This window comes from Balaenoptera borealis (genome assembly GCF_965194805.1).
Source record: "Balaenoptera borealis genome assembly, chromosome: 6".
Taxonomy (NCBI): domain Eukaryota; kingdom Metazoa; phylum Chordata; class Mammalia; order Artiodactyla; family Balaenopteridae; genus Balaenoptera; species Balaenoptera borealis.
In genome coordinates, this window is record NC_138863.1 from 20,153,398 (window position 1) to 20,175,171 (window position 21,774).

The window sequence follows — 21,774 nt, forward strand, 5'->3', positions numbered from 1 at the left end:
CAAGGCAAACCCCAGGTCCATGCCTGGCTGGAGGGGGAATCTTACTAGGGGTGTGAGTGGGAATGTGGACCAGGGGGGCTTGACTTTCAGGACTTTTAAAAAGAAGCCAGAAATCCAGATTTTTGAGTGACATCTCCCGCTTTCCACATCTTCTCCAGTGAGATCCAAGACTATGTATTCACAGGGCACCTGACATTTTTTTACATTTTTTTATAATTGAAAAATATTTGACATGTAACATTGTGTAAGTTTATGGTATACAACATGTTGATTTGATAATTTATATATTGCAATATGGTTGCCATTGTAGTACCTGACTCTTAATCCTTCCCCAAAGTGCTTTCCAAGGAGTTAATGAGCAAGTGAGCCTCTGATTCCTGACAGATACAGGAAAGCTCCCTTGAGCCCTTGTCCTTTCAGCTGAATTTCTCCCAGGGCCATCCCCAATGGTTCTTCCATGGTCACAAGCCAGAGACCCCAGGCTGGAAGTTCACAAAAGCTGTAATGAAAGTCTTTAAACTATTTGTAGCCCCGAAGTACTGGGCATTTGTGTGTGGAACATTTTTTGACTTCAGCTTTCCCCCAGACACCATGAAATTCAGGAGTTATGTTAATTGATCATTTTAGCTAAGGCGCAGGTTCTAAACACACACACTTAATCGCCCCTAAATGACTGGCCTCTACAGAAACCTGGTTTACAGCCCAGAATCCAAACGGGAGGAATCTTCTTCACTTTGTCCTCACAGTTCTATTGGCATTTCATGGGGAAAAGTACACATAGTTCATGAATAAGTTGTTTGGAAAACACAGAAACAGCAACACAAACTCATAGAGCTCAGGGAGGGAAAGTGACAAATGGGGGTCTAGTTTGGAGAACATCTGGATCGAAACCTGAGGTTAGCCAGCACCCCTGGTCATGGTGGTGGAGGAATTATTAACCCCAAGTGAAACCCTGGCAAATCGCTCCCCATGCCTGGCCCTGCTGATGCCCTAAAGCATGTTTCCTGTCTGGGGGACCCCCAGCAAAATGGTCTTGTATTTGGGTTAAACAATTGTGTGTGTAGATGGCAGCTCCTCAGAGCTAATTATTATTATTAGGTAAACAGCACACTTTCTGACTTTCCCCTTGATGAGATTAAGTGATTCTGGTTCCAGGGAACAACAGATCACAGTGAAATTCTGACACCCTGCCCAGGGGTTGAGGGCCTTCAGAAAAGGAGGGAGGGCCGGGCTCCAGGAGAGGCACTGCTCCAGCGACATAAAGGGCCTGTGAAAGAGAATCTTGGTTTGGGGCTGAAAGCAGAAAGAGGAGCAGTCCTGGGGGTGGAGGTGGGAGAAGCGGAGGAGGACGGGCTGGGAAGAGCTTCGGACTAAGGGAGGCCAGAGGCCCCAGGAGTGGCCGAAACTGTGTCTTCAGGGGATTTTGCCCCCAGAGTTGCTACAAACACAGCACACCACATACACTAAACACCACATACACTACACACACATACCATATGCACCTACCATGCACACACACATGTACAAAAACACCACAGAGCACACACACACACCATACACACAGACCACACATACCACATACACACACACATACCACACAGAGACTGTGCACACACACACCACACACAGAAACATCCCACAAGCACACTCATACCTCATGAGGGCTGGGTGTCCAGGAAGGATGCAACCCCCGTAAAGACAGTAGGAAAAGGGAGGGCAGTGAGGAGGAAGGTGCATACCCAGACCACAGGCATGCATTCACATCCCGAGATTTTAAAAGTACAGTTAAAGCCAAATGAAGTATAACCGAGAGAGGAAGGTGGGAGGCTGGTTTGTAATCTCTGCTCTCGACCCCCTATACTCCCACCAGACCCAGCTCCAGAAATGTATTCTCCCCCTGCAGGAACCCCCTCACCCTTCTCCTAATCTGAGCTAGAAAGTGAGGAATAGCAAGGGCTCTGAGTGGCATGGCTAATAACCGATACCTGCTACATGTGTATTCATTCCTTTCATCCTCTCAAGAGCCCATGAGATGAATACAGCGTTTGAGAAAATTGAAGCTCAGGGACGCTGAGGAACGTCCCCAAGCTAGAAATCAGTGATTCATCTGACCTTATCACACTGGCCCAGGTTCACGAGGGGAGTAAAGAAGGCCACCATATTTCCCATCAAAGTCCACCAGTATCTATACTGGAGTATCACCTTCCGTACATTTAGAAAAAACATATATGTGTATATTACCTTATACGTATGTATGTATCAGTCACGTACACATCTAACCTATGATTCCATAGGTATTTTTTAAAGACAAGAATAAATAAAACAAAGCAGATTGGTTTAAAGTTGCTTTAAAGAAAATACTAGATAAATATAAAATATTAGGTAGATAATAGCACAGGTGGTGCAGAAATATGGAACAAACCAAGAAACTGGTTTGCAAATGGTTGGTTCTGGGAAACCCTCACTGGCCTACAGGACGGCTCTGACAATAGGGTATTTCCTTTCACTGAGCTGAGTTTGCCCCCATAGCATCCACCCTGTAGATCGGATGTATCTTCCTGGGTGGTAGGCTGAAAGTTTGATCTTCCATAGGCTGGATTTAAATCCTCAAAGCCAGGAAAGGGCAATGAAGACCCTTTTCTTGTCCACCCTTTTCTCGGCCTCCTCTGGCACATCATCTGTAATAGGCCGGATCCAGACACCCACTCTGCCCGCCTGCTCTCCCATCTCTAGTTTCTGAGGTTTGACCAGAGTCTCCTCTTGTCCCACTTTCAAGTTACACATTTCAAACTGTGGGAATGGAAGCCGTTCCTGCCACCTTAGCCTCTGGACCACAGCAAAGGTCAAGGAACTCAAGATCAGTAGCACTTATGAAACTGTCAACAGAAGCACATACTTGTGGAAAATAATATAAAAGAATTTTAAGGAGGTGGGCCAGGCTCGGAATTACACAGGAGACCCAGAGTCTGCACAGTTTTCATCGGGAGCTGCGTCTTGGAGGTAGGCAGCTGTAAACAGTGGTTTAAAGCAAAGGAGGAATGTGTTAGGGTGGGTTCAGGAACGTGTCAGGCCAAAGCGGGCGCATGAGGGATTGGGCAGAGCCAACAACACGGGAACAGAAACTGGTGCCGGGGAGAGGAGACAGGTAGACAAAATGTACAGAGCAGCAAGTCACCGTGCCTAGAACCAGTGGCTCTACTTGAGCAAGAATCACTTACAGGACCTTTAAAATTACAGATGCCCAGGTGCCTCCCAGACTGATTGGTTCAGAAGGTCTGGACAAGCATCAGTAAGTTTCTTGTTTGTTTACTTGTTAACTCCTCTGATGATTTAATGTGCAGCCAGAGTTCAGACGATTGAGTTATTGAGTATAAGATGCTGGGTATACAACTAATGCTGGGGGAGACAAAACAGATGTGATCCCTGCCCTCATAGTGCCTTAGAGCATGGGAGAAGAGATAAACATTAAACACAAAATAAACACTCAGTTACAAATTGTGGTTTGGGCTACACAGGAAGAGAACAGGGTGGAGGATGTGTGTGTCGTGGAGAATGGAGCATCTCTCCAATTTCTGGAAGAAGGTACTTAACAGTAATAAACACCATAGAATTCAGTTACATGAAATCAGCTCCCTGAATTGTGACTAACTCTTTGGTTGTGCAACAATATAAACAATTGCAAGATTTAATCAAGATTTTAAATTTAAAAAAAAATAAGTAAAATTGGGTCAGAAACCGTAAAGAGGATGAAAGGATTGTCCAAGAAGAGTCTCTGAGAAAGACGGAGGTGTCAGCTGGGTCAGCCTGGAGAAGAGGAGGCCGGGACAGAGGGACGCGTGAGAAGTCGGCTCACTTCCTGAGTTTTCTTACCAGTGAGAAACCTGAGTTTTTTAGCTTCTTCAAGAATTATGCAGGAGTTGGAAGAGGCTGATCTTAGGTTACCATAACTTGGGGTTGTAATTGAAATGCTGTAATGTTGGATATGTGGAAAATGGTGTCTGGGGGAAGAAATCAGGGAAGCAGAATAGAGCCTAATGCATAGACATCTCCCTAAGCACCTTAGCTGGTGATATCATAGGTGGAATTTATTTATTTAAAAATAGACTTTATATAAAGTACCTGTCCAGGGTGCTTAACGTCTTTGAGCCTCAGTTTCCTCATCCATAAAATGGAGACAAGATCCCGAGCTCCCTCATGGGAATTTGGTGAAGCTGCGCTGAATGCTTATTGGGTTTCGAAGGCTGTGCTACACTTCCCTGAGCCTTATTAGGAAAGGGGCTATCATCAACAAGCATTGACTGTGGATGGCCGCACTGTGGTTCACAGTTTGTAAATGTTATCTGTTTGATTCCTCCCAACAAACTCAATACCCTGAGCTGGGCATGATTTTCTTCATTTTCAGATGAGAAAAACTGCAGCTCAGGAAATTATTCTAAGACCAAGAGCTAAGAAAGTGGTGGAGTTGACATTTAAATCCAGGTGGTCAGGCCCCTCCGGATCAGGACGCTTCCAGAGGATAATGCCAGAGAGAATTGGTAGAACAGGATCTGGGGGAGAGTGAAGATGAGAGAGGAAGGAGAGGGAGAGGGAATGAGGAGGAAAGAGAAACAGAATGAGAGAGAGAGAGGGGAGGGCAAGGCCCACAGAGGGAGGGACAACCTGACTGCAGGTGATGGGCAAAGTCTGGTATTCGGCCACCTCACTGAGGCATTCATGGTATGGCCCCCTCTGTCTGCTGACACTTCTGCTTTCACGGTTCAGGGAGTTCTGCTCAGTTTCCTGAAGCCGCGGCCCCTCCCCTCAACCCCCTCCTTGTTCTTCTTCTTTTCACAGCCTCTCCCAGGTCCCAAGGTTTGAGGGAAGCCTGTGCTCCGGATGCTTCTGGTTTGCTCAGACAAGTGCTTAATTGCTATTTAAGAGAACTGATGCAAGGGACCTTTAACACACGTCGGTTACACTGACGTCTGAAAAGAGAAATAGACTTCCTCTCATGAATGGGAAATTCCTCTCACAGCAGTTATGCTGAGAAGGAAGCATGGGCAGGTGGGCCTCAGCCATGGGCCCAAGGGACCAGTTCTGTGGCCTGCCTTCGTCTAGAGGCTGGTCAGCATTGTGGAGGCAATTCCCGAGGGTCCTTAGGGCTCACTGGCCTTGAGTGAATCTTCCCTCCCGGTATAAAAAGGGGTGGGAGATTCCTAAGTAATTTTCCCTTTCCAAGGTTCTAAAGCAGCCCCAGGTACCAGCTCCTGCTCCCTGGGCTGCCCCTGAAGGCAAGTGGCCCCTTCTCCACTCCTCCATGGAGCAGGTGGTGGGAGGAATACCTTATCATCCCCGGTGTTAGAACTGATGACCGATTTTTAATTCTCTGCAGACCAGGCTCCCCTTTTGCCCACACCTGTGGAAGACCCATCTCACTCCCCACCCAACCTAGTATGCCTCTACCCAAGTTCATCAGCCAGGATAGGTTGCATGGCCCCCAAATAGGGTCAGGCTACAATGTTGTTCCATTTCCAAGGAAATTCTCTGATGCAACATCACATGTCCAGTAACTCTGATGACTCAAATATTGGGTCAAATGTCACCTTCCCAGGGGTCCCTCCCAACAACCTTTCCAAACGTGATCCCACACCCTTTCCCAGGCTCTCTCTGTGGCATGCTGCCCTGTTTTGTTTTCTTCACAGCACTACCCTGACTTGAAGTTCTTATTTCTTTAACTCAGGCCACTATATTGATGGACTTCTCCCACCATCAGCATCACTCTAAGTCTCTACAGTAACCCTCATGCCTAGAACAGAGTCAAGGTCATAGTAGACATGTGACAACATCCATACCACACATGAAGGAAGGACGTAGAGGTCAGTCTCAGAGCCCAGGTGCCCCAAAGCCCCACTCCTCTCTCCTACGGTCCTCTCTTGCCTTAGTCCTAGCTCCAAAGTGTCTGCCTTCCTCTCCTCCTTGTTATTGCGAAAAGCACTAGACCCAGAAAGCCATCACCTCTGGTTGTTAAGTCCTTCTTTGCCATTTTCTGGCTGTGAGCTTTTCTGTAAATTATACAACTACAACTGTAATCATGCACATGACAATAGGATTATTTTGAGGAGTAAATGAAATATCTATACATCTGGGTCTGGTGTACAGTGAATGTGAATTGCCTTGCATTCTTCTCTTTGTTTCTCTCCTCTCCTCTTTTTTCCTTCTTTATAACTTAATTCCCTGCCTTTCCCTTAACCTTTACTCTCTACTCATAAAGATGCTGCCAGAGTTTTCAGCAGGATCTATGTCCTTGAATTGGACTGATTTAGGTAGGCCTGAATGCCAGGGAAGTTGCCTCTTCTGAGGGGAAGACAAGTTTAAGGCAGATGTTCTGAAAAATGTCAATGGCAAGACCCAGGAGGAACCCAGAGAGAGGGGCTGGAGGGGTGCCCAGCTGGAGTCTGCCCAGCCCTGAGGTTCAGGAACACATTCAGACCAGTAGTTCTTGAGATCCTGCCCTACTTACTCTGGAAACCACTGTGTTTGCACGGTTGGGCAGGTAAATTTGAACATATTTATTGTACCAATGTGAGGTGGGTAAAAGAATCCAGGGATGGGAATGAAGACTTATTTCCACACCCCACCCCTCTCAGCTCTGCCATTAGCCAGTTACAGGGTCTAGGAAAAGTCCATCCTGCTCTCTGGACCTCAGCTTGCCCTCTGACAGTTAAAGTGAGACTGAAGGTCTTGATGGTGTCTTCTAGCTCTGACAAGCCATGGCTAAACCAGACCAAAATGTTTTCTGCCGCCATTTTATAAAAGAGAGTGGAAGCAGAGAGCAGAAGAAGATCAGAGAAGCCCCCTTTGCAGGGTTTTTTGTTTTGTTTTGCATTTTGTTCCCATGAACTTACTTATCTGCAGCACAGATTCTGTTCGGCTGATATTGGTGTTTTTACTGTCCTGCATGGGTGGACTGGTATTACTTTGCATGGCCATCTGAATTTTCTCCATCCAACTTTGCCAGGGTCTCACTTTCTCTCTAGTGGAAGCTGTTCTCAGCATACAGGAGCTTGAAATTTCTTAGAGGTGCCTGTAGATGGACTTGCCTCTTTTCTGCTATACACATCCGAAGCCACGGCAACCTTCTCTGGGCCCAAACCACTTACTAATTAATACATTTCACAGGGTGAATAGAGCCCTGGCACCACTGCCAGCCCAGGGCAGCTCCCAAAGGCACGGGCCTTGCCCAGTGCCCAGAAAGAGCCCTGCCTGGAGGCAGTCAGTGCCAGGTTTCCTCCAGGCCGGTATCTCAGCCTTCTCATTTGAACCCGGGAATGTGTTGTCGCCTGCATCCCCCAGGGCCCCCAACTCTATCATTCTCTCCTTCACCTGCTTCCATTTCCAAGGAAACACAGGTCACCGTCCTGTGGCACCTGATCTATTTTTCATTCTCCCCTTCTCTGGGAAGAATGATGGATTGACTCTGGAAAACCCATTAGGGAAGGGCTGGGTTGTCCTGCATTTCCATCAGGCCTGTCCAGGTGACTTTGAGTCAAGCCGCTGAGAGCCATTTAGCTGCGGGACCATCTCTGTGGGGCATCATGTTTATTTGGGCTGCTGACCCTGGCCTTAGAGAAAAAGATGAAGGATTAATGACACTCATTGTCCAAGACCCTTCCGCCATCCATCTTTACTAGAGACTTTTTGGAGCCTCTTTCATTCATTTACAGTTTGTTGAGAAGCACCCAGTGCCCCCAATGGACCAGCCCACTCTACCTTGCATTCTAGGTAGCATCCTTCCTTGCCTGTCTGTGCCAGACCAGCCAGCAGGCACAGGTCTCCAAACTTCCCAATTTGAGTGAGTTCCTAAATTTCTGGAAAGCCAAAAAAGAGGTCAGAAGGATAGGGGGCCAGAGTGATGGCCCTGTTTTTATCATAGCATTGGTTTGCCTAGGGAAGGGTTTTTGTTTTAACCTCACAGTGGATGGTGATTGAGCCTGCAGGCTGATGTATTTCCCTCTCTGTTCTTCAGATAAGGCTCTAGCTCTGCAGGGATGGAAGATGAAATTTTCAGCTTCCTTAATAAGGATCAGACCATTGTATTCATCCAGCTCAGTCTTACATGGCAGAGCAATTACTTTCCCCTCCACCTCTCACTCCTCTTATTCCCTGCAACTGCATTTATCAGTGGTCTACTTATTTTCAAAGACCCGGCCAAAACCTCACTTTCTCCATGAACCATCTAGCCCCTACAGTTCCCTGCAATGTCTCATTTATTTTCTATTTTCTTGTGTCATTCTTCAAATGACTATGTTACCATAATTACTATTCAACTCTTGTGCTTTTAACCTCTTCATCTGCACTACTGAATGTCCAGCTCTTTTTGTAACACACCATGCCTTACATGTCTTTGCATTCCCTGTAATGTCTAGAAAAGAGCTGCTCACATCATAAACTATTATTAAATATGTCCTGGTTATGCCAAGACAGAAATATTGGCCTGCTTGGTACTTACATTTCTGCAGGTAAAATAATAAATTGACTTTCCGCTTCAAATCAGGCATATTCACTTCAGACAGTTGGCCAAATTAGGTGTTAAACACTGGTGAGTCACCCAGAGCTAGAAAGATGCCCAAATGCCAACTGGGAAAATCTTGACCAAGCCAATCAGGGGCTTCAGGACCTTCTTTTTAATAGCAGTGCCAGCCCCATGGACTAATACCTTCTTTTCAGAGTGATGTTGACATGTCAAAGAAATTAATGGTCCTATCTCAACTGGGAACAATGTGTTCACATGGTAACTCTTAGGCTAGCCCTCACCATGCCTCCACCAAAAAAATAAAATAGTAATAATAATAATTACACTATATTTTCAAACTAAAGAGCCTTAAGAATGATAACTTTTCATTTTCTTGGTATTATCCACCTGGTTTTCCCTGTAGCATGTTTGTGATATAAAAAATAACTCTAAAGTATGATGTCAGAGAAAATGGAAGAGACATTTAGAATTTTTCAAAATATGAAAGTGGCGGCCTAATATTCCACCTCCTCTTCTCAGCCTGTGCTAGAAACAAATAGCCTCTTTACCTCTAAAATACTTCATTCTGTGTACAAAGAGAACTATTAAGCTCTGCTAATTATATCAGAATTCAGATGACATCTCAGGGTCTCAGTTTCTTCATCAGTAGAGTATGAAATTGCACTAGACACTATCTCCAATTCTATCCCATTTTTCATTAAAGTTTCCCTCTTATACTTGCTAGTCTCTCTTTACTCTCTTTGGCATGGTTTGGAAAAGGAAAGGCTACTTAAGTCTTTCCTTGGGGATAAGGTCCATGTTACAAGGGAAAACAAAAAGAGATGAGGTGTCATCAGATCAATTCCTTGGCACTAACAAAGGTGGGGTAGATAGGAAAGGGAGGGTACAAATTAGAGTGAAAATTATGTTCTATGTTTAGCAGAATTGTGAAATGGGCAAAATTGTCCTAGAGCCCTGCATACACAACTCCAATGCCCCTACCACCAAGATTCATTTCCCTCCACACTGGAATAGACCAATGCCTGGAAAAAGATGATCAAGGTGGAGGAAGGGAGGATGGTAGAAAGAGCTGAGGAAATGGCTCCCAAACTTGGGCTTAGTCTTATGGACCTACAAACATATAACAATGTATGTTGAGAAAAAAGTTTCAGGCTGATCATTGTCAACAAAGAGTCAACAGCTAGAAAGAGTCTTCCTGGAGCTGCTTTGTGTGTCCAATCTTCCTTCTCCTTTGGGAGCAGGTGTCATGGTACAGAGGGCAGTGTGATGTAATAGAATTTTATACCTGAGTTGGACCTGAACTGCAAGCTGCCATTTGTGTTCAAGGATCTGCCATGAACACAAATTTTGGGAGCCTTCAGAGTCATATTAGTAAAATGAACTTGAAGATGAACTTGATCTTCAAGATCCTCCCAAGTCTTACACTTTGCTGGGGAAGAGATTGTCCATTCAGCCAGAACAGCAGGGTGGAGCAGAAACAGAGACAATGCTTATTGCCCTCTATCTCCTCACCACCAATTTCTGCCCCTCTGCTTAGTCAGACAGCTCATCAGACCTATTTCCTGGTAGCTTTTCCTCTTATTTTAGAACTTATGGTGGGAAAGTCAAGGACAACTTGAGACCTTGTGTGGGTGGTACAATTCACAGAGACCCCTGTGATTTGTGACGACCTTTTCCCAGAAAGTCCCTGGAGACAGGAACTCAGCGGACAATGGACCCTTGAAGGAAGTGTCCATTGTCCATGCAGACCTTTGTGGGGCCAGCTGGACCTCCTGGAATTATTAGTGGGAGGGAGTGTGCACCACTTGGAGCTAACAGTAGATGCGGTAAATTAAGCTCCCTCCCTAATGGTCGGGTTTCTAGAAGAGCAATTTTCATTCACTCAATTCCTTGTCATGAAGTACCTAAGAAACTTAAAGAACAGTTTTAGGAATAGCAGGGATGATTGAGAGACAACTTGACCCCTGTAGCTGCACATGTAGGTAGCCCTGGCTTAGAAACCAGAGCACACTGTGATTCTAGCCTTAAGCATTTTTGTAAAGAGCATAATAAATGGTCCCTCCACCTTATGAAAGATCAGAAAAAGAAGATATGACCTGAATCAATGGCAAAACAAGGTTATGGCCTTCTGTGTGATGGGGTTACGTGACTTAGATGCTAGACTCAAGTGACCATGGGAATATCTTTCCTGGGAAAAGGGTCAACTCCTGCTTTTAAGCTGAGAAGTGTGCTGTTCTTATTGAGGTCAGACAGTGAAGCAAGATGACTTCTATGCTGCTGTTACCTAAAGGAGAGAATTTCTCATGAAAAATGTTTTGTTGAGTCTTACAACCTCATCAAGACTTTCTTCAGCAATAGCAGAATGCGAGAAGGGCCCATTCCAAGTTGAAATAATTAAGGAGTAGTTAAACATACAGTCTGAACACAGTGATAATGATTTCTTCAATGTCAGGTTTTCTCACCAATGCCATGGCTCCCACCTCTTTCAAGAGGCTTCCCTTCTATGAATTTACCTTCACTGATGGCCAAAATGGTAGCAACTGTTAAAAAGAGCAAATATGTCCATTTTCTTCAGAATGAGTTTAAAAGCTGAGGACACCTGGATTTAAGCTGGAACATCTTGAAGTCTTCCTGAATTACTAATAACAGAGCTCTCTGCATCTTGTTTATGCCTCTAAGGAGGAAGAAAGAAGAAAAGAGTGAGGTCTTCTGAGTCCTGGAGAAGTGGATGAGGAGCTTCTGAGAGATTTTTACTAAGGAGCTCTCCTGGAGAAAGATGGTTTCTCTGGACCTGTGCCAGGCTTCTGATAATCCCTCTTCCTTAAAAGAGGCCAAGATTGTGACAACACAGCTCTGCCTCCACCGTGAGGAGACGAGTTTGGTTCTAGGTGAGTCCTGCAGATCCTAGAGTTGGAAGGGGTTTTAGAGATTTGCAGACCCATGTCCTGTATTTTTTTTTTTTTTTTTTATGTGAAGGATTTGAAGATTGGTAACTTAACCTCATTGCCCTAGGTTCACAGAGGCATGTGACAAAAGCAGATCTTGAGCTCAAGTCTCTTGACTCCCAGTCCACACCACAATATTCAGCTACAAATACTTTACTTGAATATTCTGTTTTGTCTCTGTACCCTCTCTTCTGAGGGAATCTCTATTCTTAGCCTCTATTCTCTAGAATAGGAATGCCTTCTGACCCCATTCCCAAATATAACCGACTGGGCTAGAATGGCCCCTTGACCCAAGGGCAGTCCATCATGAGCTAAAGAGAGACTTGTAGCCTGACTCAAAATAATAGATGGACCAATCAGAAGCTTTGTATCAGGAACGAGTGCTAAGAGCTACAGAGGGAATGTAGTGCTGGGTTCTAGACCTAAGCCAGGCAATCCTGTACATGGGGCTGTACAGAGAAACCCTATCAGGAAACAACAGAAAATGAAGCAACTGAGCAGGACACCCAGGGGAGAAGAGTGATTTTCTTCCCTGTTCTACCTGAGACCTGTTTGTATCAATATTTCTGACATCAGAACAGTATCTTGACATTTCTTATTTGTTACATCTAGGCCTGGGGTAGGTCCTCCTTCTGACATCTGCACATGGGCCCAGATGTTCTCTTTTGTTTTCCCAGCCTACTTAGTTTCTAGGGTGTTGACACTCTCAGCTGCTGTAACAAGAGGTAGGCTTGGCCTTATAAGATGACATTCTTACCAAAAATAGAAAGGAAGCCACACAAAATGGCACATGTTTACCACAGTGTCCCCAGGTATATTAGGCACTTGCGGCACACCATTCCAAATCCCCTACTTGACCCCACCTCTTCCTCCAGCCATTGCTATGCTCATCAGCAACATAAAGCCTTTGTGTGGACACAGTTGTCTCAGCCCTGTGCTACCTGCCTTTCACATGCTGTTCTGGCACTGCGGGGGTGGGGCAATGGCAAACCTGTGTTTCCCTGGAGCATAGACATGCTGGAAGAGCAGGAAAGTTAATGCATGCAGGACTGCCTTTGACCAAAAAGGAATGGGAGTTGAAATAACTCTTCTCTATTTTGTCCCCTAGAAGGTCCTTCTGAGACATATTGTACAAGATTCTACCAAATGTCTCAGTAGCACCAAGCACCAGTGACCTGTAGTGGTGGCCAACTCCTTAACACATGCTGGAATTGCTTTTTATCCTTCCACATTTCACTTCCCTGCCCTGTTCTCCTGCTCCCTAGGATAACACTCTCAAAGAAACTCCCTGTACACAAGTATTTGTCTCACACTTCCCAGGGATCCCGGGCTAAGGCACTGAGGAAAGTTATGTTTTTGACCCTTTGTTCTGATTAAGATAATCATATGTTTTTGAGGATAGTCACCCAAAGTCAACATGGATCTGATCTTGTATATATATGTTGCTGTGATGGTTAATTTTATCTGTCAGCTCGATTAGACCACTGGTGGGTGCTCAGACACTTGGCCAAACATCATTCTGAGTAAGTCTGTGAGGGTGTTTCCAGATGACATTAACTCTTGAATTGGAGACAGAACAAAGCAGATTGCCCTCCCTAATGTGGGTGGGTCTCATCCAATCAGATGAAGACCTGAATAGAAAAGAAAGGCTGAGTGAGAGGGAACTACTCCTGCTTTCTTCAGCTGGCCCATTGGTCTTTTCCAGCCTTCAGACCAGTACTGAAACCTTGGCTCTTCTGGGTCTTGAACTTGCCAGCTTTCAGACTAGAATATATACCATCAGCTCTCCTGGTTCTCAGGCCTTCAGACTTGGACTGGAACTAAACCGTCAGCACTCCTGGGTCTCCAGCTTGCCTACTGCAGATTTTGGGCCTGCTTAGCCTCCAAAATCACATGAGCTGAGTCCTTATAATAAATCTCTGCCATATATATGTAATTATACACACACACACACACACACACACACACACACACACACATATATAATTTATTAGTCAGGATTCTCCAGAGAAACAGACATTAGGCGATTATGTATGCATATATATATATATATATATATATATATGTATATGTGTGTGTGTGTGAGTGAGTGTGTGTGTGTGTATATATATATACATATATATTTTATATATATAAAATAAAATATTTATCTATTTATTTATTTATATAATTAACAATTTCAGCCTGACTCCTAAGAGTTCCAAAGTACCAATAGCCCATGACCTTTCAGATGATAGACAATTCTAAAATGCTCCTAAAATCCTAAAACTCATTCTCTACCATCAGTTTAATGCATAGCAGAAATCGAGGAGCAGATGAAGAAGGTCAGCTAGAAAGAAATCAAATGCCCTCTGATTCCCATTGTCTATTTCTCCTGTGCTAGAGTTTTGGGGAAATTAGTGATTGATTGCTGTATTAGTTTCCTAGGGTTGCCATAACACATTACCACAAACTAAGTGGCTTAAAACAACAGAAATTTATTCTATCACAGTCCTGGAAGCTAGAAGTTAAAAATTAAGGTTTTAGCAGGGCCATGCTCTCTCTGAAGGCTCTAAGGGAGGATCTTTCCTTGCTTCTTCCCAGCTTCTGGTATTTGCTGGCAATCCGTGGTGTTCCTTGGCTGTGGCAGCATGACTCCAACCTCTGGCTTCTTCCCTCTGTGTGCTTCTGGTTCCAAATTTCCCTCTTCTTATCAGGACATCAGTCATTGGATGAGGGCCCAACCTAATCCAGTATGACCTCATCTTAACTTGATTATATCTGCAAAAGCCTTATTTCCAAATAAGGTCACAATCCCAGGTTCTGGGTAGACATGAAATTGGGGGGAACACCATTCAACCCAGTAGCGTTGCTGAGTAGGTCAGGAAACAATTGGCTATTGGTGAGGTGAGAACAACATTGTGGTAAAAAGGAGGAAAGAGTCTCAGGAAAATGCAAATGGAGCCAGGCCCTATTTGTCAATGATGTTCATCAGAATTCTAGTCCCAGAGGAGATCTGAGGTTGCTTGTAAGGTCAGCCTCATGCCTGGCTGAGGTGAGGCAGTCTTAATAGCCACTCCTTTGAGGAAACATCATAGGTCCACCCAGACTATAGAGCTTCTGGGATCCTGACTGACATGTCCTAACTTCCCCCCTGGAGCGTACTCACTGCGTCAGCTTCCTAGGGGGCAAAATTAACAATGACTTTCTATTTAGAAAGGTTAGGAGTGAATATTCACAAATAAATGAGAAATTAGGTAAACAAGGAAAACAGGTAGCTTACGTGAGTCTTGACGAAGGCCTAATGGAGCCTCTGAGGAAGGTTGGAGAACCTTTCAGGGGAGGGTGAAGCTTGGCTGAGAGCCAACGATGATGAAATGAGAGTAGAACTCCTGAGAGCATCTTCCTTCACTCACTGTGAAGACTTGTGCAAGTCCTTTTACCCTAGGGATCAGTTTGATTGGAGCAGGAGAGACATGAGCCTGTGGTCCACTGTTCCGTGACTTGAAATTACAACCTCTTTGAAAGCAAGGACCACATATCTCTTATTCACTTTTGGGTCCCCAGGTCCTAGAATAGTACATGATACTTAGAAAAATACCCAGTAATTATTCTTTGGATGAAAGTTGGGCATGAACTGCTTAGATTGAAGAGCGGAAATTCATTTCCAAACCACAAAGTGGAACCCAGGAACCATGTTTTCCACAAGAGGGTAAAAGATGAGATGTAAATGGTGGAACATTGGGTATCTATTGAATAAACATTTATTAAGCACCTACTATGTGGGACACTGAAAACAATGTTGAGAAATAGAACAATGTGCAACTTGTAGCCTCTGCTTCCATTTGTTAACATATAATCACATAAATAAGCTAAACACTCTCAGATAGTACAATTACTTGAGTAGAAGACTTTTTAAATTAAGAAATAAAATTTTTTAAAAACCTCATAACATTTGTGTGACATACAAGAGGAAAAAAGTTACTCTTGATTAAAATAATCAGAGAAGGCTTCATCGAGAAGCAATGCATTATCTACGAAACTAATAACTATTTATAATATTGGACTTAAGAATATCTTGGAATTTTTTATCTTGTGGAAACATTCAGACTTAGAGATGACCTTTGAAATACAGCCAGTCCTTAAGTTGGGGATCCTCCTGCACTGCTCTCATTCGGAGTTCAAGGAAATGTCGTCGAGGAAAGGTGCATTCCAACAGGTTAATTTGAACAACACAGTAATCTTGAAGTGTGCCACGTATCCAAAAATCACAGCCAGGCTACCCATTCCTTTCAGCCTGGGGATCATCAGTTGTGGTGTCAACTTAGCCTCTGAAAGATGATAGTAAAAAATGTTTTGGCGTGAGGTGCTTCTATCTGGTGTCTTCAGTAGACTTCAGAGAAAACTATTGGCCCTCTTTAATCCAATTGCCTGTTTGGCTGTACATTCTGAAACCAATACTTAAAGGGTATTCCCACAGAGGGCTTACAGGGACCACCCAGCCTCCCTTAAGCCCACTGGAGATAGGTTAAGACCTGAAACTCTCCCTCAGGAGCCACAATTAAATTGGGGCTTAAAAGGACCTGGATTCCACTTCCTAGACCACAGCCACATAAAGTCAGTGGAACCAAGAAAATTATAGTCCAGACATTAGCTGCCATGTCTTCTACTTCTTGTTCATTGGCTCTTGTATGCATCTAACAGGTATGGAGAACTTACCATCTGTTCAGTACTATGTGAAAGAAGGAGAACCGGCCTGGAAAAGGGAATAGACTATATCATTGGCTGGTATTTAATATGAACACATGTCACTCTTTCAGTTACAAGAGACAGAAACGCAACTCAAACTGACTTAAATGAATACGGACATTCACTGAGTCATGTAATTGAAAAGTTCAGGCATGGCTTGACCCAAGTGCTCAAACAATATCATCAGGAATCTTTTTATCCCCATGATCAAAACTCGAAGGCCAAATTTGCTATCAACAAATCTGTGTACTTTTACTATCCCTGAGATAATTAGTACAGCCAGAATCATGGGATGAGCTGATTGGCCAGATATGAATTGTATGGCCTTACCTGTGCTTCACATAACCAGAACGGAAGAGGGATAGTTTCTCAAAGGAAAATAAGGGTGATGTACCAGTAAAAGTAGGGAGATGATTGTTGGGCGGTAAGAATAACAGGTGTCCACTATGGAATGTAACAGAGCTTTTTCCATGGCAGGTCTTAGAGCTCTGAATAGGGCCACCAGTATGCAGCACACCTTGGGGTTTCCATCATTGTTATGGGTAAAGTTTCCACTGAGTCACCCACTTGGACTCTCTCTGCATCATCCTGCCTAATGCCATCGTGATTGGGAATATATATCAACCCTTGAATCAAGTTCACAGTAAGAAAGGCTGGAACCCAGGTTCATCACCAAAGCTAGTTTCTTAAAGTCCCAGCCTGCCTCTGGGATGGCAGGGCAGGACAAGTTCCAAGAGCAGCTACTACCACCTCAAGAATCCCAAAAGTATTGGGATTCAGTTGCTGTGATAAAGCATAATGTTATAGAAGTGGGGATGGGACAGTAAATCAGAAGTCCCAGAAGAGGATCTCAGCCAGTCCAGACCTTTGGGACTCCATGCCAAGGCCTTTCCTGGGCCTGGCCTCACAGTCTTACTTTTCCAACTAACACACTGGGCTACTTTCTCATATCCCTTGCGTCAGATACCAAAGTAGCCCGTCTGCTCTCACTCCCTTATTCCAACTTCTTTCTCCAAATATGAGCCACTTTTTCCTTACCTCTCTTGGTACAACTGCATGTTTCCACCCAGAAGAGTGAAGCTGTTTGTTGTTGTTGCTCTTGTTTTTCCCCATGCAGTTACTTCAATTGGAATTAGATGTCTTCAAGCCTTTGGGAGAGGAAAGACATATATCATTAGAAAAGTAAATAATGATACAAAGGCCCTATTACTGAGGTTTTCTCAGGATGACTGTTCAAGCCAAAAAAACAATAGTGCTCCAAGGACGGAAATGAGCCCACACGTCGGAGGACAGAGACAAAGAACAGAAATCATGGAGCAGGGCAGAGCTAACTCAAACAGCAGGACTTGATGTCTTGCTCAGATGAAAGGGTAAGGCACTCAGGTGGGACAGAAGCCAGGGATGGGATTTCTGGTGACTCTCAGTGCCTCCACTTCCCCAAAACACTTAATCTGTTCAATCCACAAAGCTGGCGTGTGAGCTTCATGCTAGAGCCAAGTGCGTTCAGATATATCAAGACCTCCTCATGTTCACTCCCCACCTCCTGCCCATTGTCAGATCAGCAGTACCTTAGAGGATCTCAGGAAAGATCTTGAGGACTGGTGTGAGGTGTTCTCCAAGCATCCCTGACCCGCATGAGAAAATATCCCTGGTTGCTTTGGCATTCTTCAGTCATTTCAATTCATTCTAGGAAAAATCACTTTATTTGCAAGAGGTATAGTTCAAAAGGGCCAGTTTCATAATTCAACTTTGTAGATAACCAGAGTCAGACTGTCCCCCCAGAATCTTCCCTCACCCTGGAAAGAACAGAGGAAAGTATATAATGTAAAGCAGTGGTCTGCCCACAGTCTAGTAACAAACCCTGACTTCAGAGATGGACTTGTTAAAAGATCATTATGTTCTTAAAGGTTGTTTCTACATGACCTCAACATAGCGAGTTAAATAGTGGAAAATTCAGCCAAATCTCCTGATTCTTTTATCATGAAAGTCCAGTCCTAAAGATAGGATAGGCATTCACTTCAGGAAAATTCCATTTCATTCAGCAAGGGCTTCTTTAGCAATTAGGGTGTGCCCATACTGTGCTGATTTCTATGAGCAGTAGAAAACATTTGTGTTCTAACCCCTACCCTCAAGCCACTCCTAATTCCATTGCTGTGATAAAGCACAAGTATTATAGGAGTGTAGGGGGACAGTAAATGCTGCAAATTTGAAGAAATTACTGTGCCCAGAAATTTAATGCAAATCAAGCAGATCAAAGAGTTCCAGAAAGGCAGTTTGTTTTTTGTTTTTTTCCCCTTCAACCAGGGAGCCCATTAAACTGTGTTATTGGAGAATTAACTGTGGGCTGAGCCCAGCGTAGGCACTGGAGGTTTGCTTAAGAAGGAAAAACCATGACCCTGTCCAGGGGGAGTATTCCATCCATGGTAGTGAGGGACAGGGTAGGAAAATACAGGCAGGTTGGGAAAATATGAAAGGAAATGAATTAACTTGCATAATTAGAAACATCATGAGTAAAAGCCAGATGTTGATGGGGGGGCCGTGGGTGGTGTGGAAGAGGTAAGGGAGAATGAGGAAAAGAGAAGATTTGGGATGATTTCTGGAAAAGCCAAAAGCAGAGTTAAATGTTTGCATCCTGTGGAGAGTGTGGCTTGGCAGAAAGGGGAAGAATATTCCAGAGCTGGAGGAGTAGCTTGTGAAGAGGTAGAGAAGACCGACCGTGTATATCACATCCACTCCCTCATCCCACCCCCCTCACTCTGTCCTGTTGTGTCCTTTTTCTCACCCTGCCTCACAAGAGGGAAAGGGAACAGAGGCAGATGGGAGCTTGGAAGCCAAGCCTCCAATTTCATGCTGATGTTCGACTGGGGAAGGAAATCATGAAAGCTAATTGCCTCTCAGAATAGCATTTGTCTGATTTTCCCATGAGGTATCAGAGGGCATTGAGTGCAATTGGTCACAAGGTCGCCAGGGTTTAATGTCTCTCCTGGCTCTGGGTTCCTGCATTACTCTCCCCTCTGGCAAGTGAGACTGCCTGATCTCAACCAGTAGTCTCAGTCCCATGCCAAACTCTGAGACCAATCTTGGTTTCTGGCAGTGGTCAGCTTTTTGTCTATGCTGTTGTCTTGCTACTGGTCCAACTTGACTGGGGCTATCTTCTTCCCCAATAATCAGGTTCTTACCTATTTCTTGACCAAACCTCTGTCATAAGCCCTAGTTTTCTCCTAAGCTGCTTCTCTGTCTTGTGTATTCATCTTCAGTGATTGAGATCCAGGCTTGTTTCCCAGTCTCCCCAGGGAAACTTCCTTGAAGCCCAGTCTCATTAGCATCTGGGATGCCTGTCCCTGACCTCTAACTCAGTCCCTGCCAGGCCATCCAAAGCCAGCTTTCTGCCTATTCTTACTGATGGCCTGTCCCTTGAACCTCCAGTAATCAAGGTATCATTCCTGCCTGAAAAGACTGTCTGGATATGAGTATTGGTGTCCACTTCAGCCAATGGCGCTCCTACTCGCTTGCCTTTTGGAATAACATCAGATTCATAAATGTTTATCTCTTGACACAGACTCTTGGCCTTACACTCTGTTCAGATATATTGAGTTTCTCCAATGAAGATTCTACCTGGGGTTCTGATCCCAGCTTTACTTAGGTTTGCCCATTGCACTAGCCAATGCCTAAGATATAACAGAGAAAACACTGTAACAACATTGTCTTCCACTTCTCAGGTGCTCAGTCACTACAGGACCAAAGATCATCTGATCTGGACACCAGATACAAAATTCTAAATTTTAAATTCTAAAATTTATTTGTCTCTCTGATCTTTTTTTTTTTATGGAATTGAGTTGAATGAAAAGGAAAAAAATACTTACAATTCCTAGAATTTTTTGGAAAGAGTTTGTATGAAAACTCCCAGGACCCCATAGCAATTCTAGGTTAGAAAGAAAGGCTAAGAAATAAGCAGGAAGAAAATATCAAGGTACAAATCCTCGTGGTTCTGTTGCTATGACCGTCCTGTGACTTGCAGAATTCCCTTCCTTCATGTGTGAGGTGGATCTAGTGAGTCTCCTTCAATAAATAGAATATGGAAAAAAGTGATGGGATATGACTTCTGAGATTAGGTTAAGGGAAAGACTTTGGCTTCTGTCTTGTACTTATTTACCTTCTCCCTTGCTTGTTTGTTCTAATGGAAACCAATTTCCCTTTTAGGAGCTGCCTTATGGAGAAGCCCACATTGCAAAGAACTGAAGGAGACCCCTGATCAATAGGAAACAAAGGACCCTCAGTCCAAAGGTCCATGAGGAACTTGAGTCCTGCAGCAACCATGTGAGTGAGTTTGGGGTCTATGTTTCAGATGAGACCACAGCCCCAGCCAAAACCTGGTTTGCAGCCTATGAGAGAGCTTAAGGAAGAGGTACCCAGCTAAGAGGTACCTGGATTCCTGATCCACAGAAAGTGTAAGATTACAAACGTTTGTTCTTTAAAGCACCTAGGTTTTGAAGTAATTTGTTACCCAGCCATAGATATCTAATGCAAGCTTCAGAGAACTGGAGACAAAGAAGACAGAAATCTTTGACTACTAATGATTAGATCATTTTCACCCACCCTAAATCTTCCAGTTCCCCATTTAGTTAGACTTAGAGGAAATCCACATTTATTTCATTAACATATACTTAGTGTGTGCCCTCTCTATGCCCAGCACAGTGACACATACTATGCAGGATTCAGAAGTTAGGGCTCTCAGGGAATTGGGATGACAACCATAAGCCACAAGAAATAAAAAGGACCCTCAGCATCACTTTGTGTCACTAGGTTTTCTGCCCCCAAACTCATGAAAATCCTTCTTAAATTCCATGGAAAACAATGTTTTTTAATGGCAGAAAAGAATTTCTGTGACAGAGTAGACTGTTATGGGGCAGCCTGAATTTCATTAGTGTAGAGACAAAAAATTGGCAAGAAGGACCCTATCTGCAAGCATGTTTTATTTTGTCAACTGTATTAATTGTTTTAATTGGTCACCAGCATATCAAATCAGGATATTTTACATAAATACCAACTTTCTGTCTTGTCTTGAAACATCTCAAGATCTGGCCTCACTGGATGTACACTCCTCCTGGAGCCAACGTCTTATACAAAGAAGGCCCTTTCCTCCCCTCTAGATTGGACATGTGCTATTCATTTTGCCATGGTCCCCACCCAGTCCACTTTACTAATTTAAGGTGTCTTTTCACAAGCAGGCACAAAGTTCATAAAAAATGCTTTAAGCCCTCTGATTCTTGTTGAGCTGCCGAGTTCTTCAAGTCTTCAGTGGTCACTGTGGCCCCAGAAAACGATAGCTCTGATTCTCTGTCTCTGTGAAAATCCCTTGGATGAAAGTCCAAGAGTTATCCATAGTAGGTGTTCAGTAAGTTTTCCCTTACTTTTCCACCATTCTCTAAATAGAGACAACACAATTCTTTTTAAACAGTATGTGTGAGCCTTTTGAAAATAACAAGTACTTTTCTACATTTGCTCATTGTATTGTTGGAATCTTGGGGTGACTCCAGACCTCTTCTCCCATCTCCCAAGCTCAACCTGGGATACAGCAGTAAACAGAAG

The 21,774-nt window shown here is 44.0% G+C and overlaps 2 long non-coding RNA genes across 5 annotated transcripts in view; one reads left to right on the forward strand and one right to left on the reverse strand.

Annotated features, from left to right (window-relative positions):
• The window catches only part of LOC309631380, a 24,929-nt gene continuing 3,155 nt past the window's right edge, over window positions 1–21,774 (forward strand). Inside the window, exons 1-2 of the long non-coding RNA XR_014246235.1 lie at window positions 1–11,400; window positions 20,386–20,502. This is a non-coding gene — a long non-coding RNA (uncharacterized lncRNA). The remainder of the gene's footprint in view (window positions 11,401–20,385; window positions 20,503–21,774) is intronic.
• Window positions 15,183–21,774, reverse strand: part of LOC309631372 — a 19,736-nt gene continuing 13,144 nt past the window's right edge. For all 4 annotated transcript variants that reach the window (XR_014246222.1, XR_014246223.1, XR_014246224.1 and 1 more), the window contains 4 exons: window positions 17,754–17,871; window positions 17,224–17,333; window positions 16,156–16,192; window positions 15,183–15,767 (listed from right to left, as the gene is read on the reverse strand). This is a non-coding gene — a long non-coding RNA (uncharacterized lncRNA). The remainder of the gene's footprint in view (window positions 15,768–16,155; window positions 16,193–17,223; window positions 17,334–17,753; window positions 17,872–21,774) is intronic.